Genomic DNA, 557 nt, shown 5'->3' on the forward strand with positions numbered 1-557 from the left:
ATAGTGGACAATCAGTACACTGCATCAGAAATTGAAATCATATTTTCATAATCTCCTTAAAAAAGTACTTCCAGCTCTAAGTTTACTTAATTTACACATTTGAATAAGTATTCTATAGATCTAATTAGAGAAATAACATTTAGATATTTGAATAATATAAGAAAATCACTTCCCATGACTTCCTTGCTTCGGAAAAGTTTCTATTTTTAGGATTGGTCATCAAAATCCATATTGCCCATGGGAGGTCAATGATAAAAATGTATGAATGAAATGGAAGGTTGCATAATTATTGACACAGATTTTCTCAGTTTAATTCATATATAATTACCCTTTTGATGTTCTCTACATAGGAAAATCGGGAAAAATCAGTTATCAATCGGGGAAAATCAGTACTGTAATCGGGGGAAAATCACTTTCTGTCGTACTCGGTTACAGGCAGTGATTGTACAAACAGTATATAATAGTCCCAGTCATTACCCCCATTACAACATATTTGTGAAACACGGAGAGCCTTTCCTAACCTACTTTGTAAAGTATTGTCAAACTTTTGACAACTT

This window comes from Mytilus californianus, unplaced genomic scaffold, assembly GCF_021869535.1.
Source record: "Mytilus californianus isolate M0D057914Y unplaced genomic scaffold, xbMytCali1.0.p SCAF_3, whole genome shotgun sequence".
NCBI classification, from domain to species: Eukaryota; Metazoa; Mollusca; class Bivalvia; order Mytilida; family Mytilidae; genus Mytilus; species Mytilus californianus.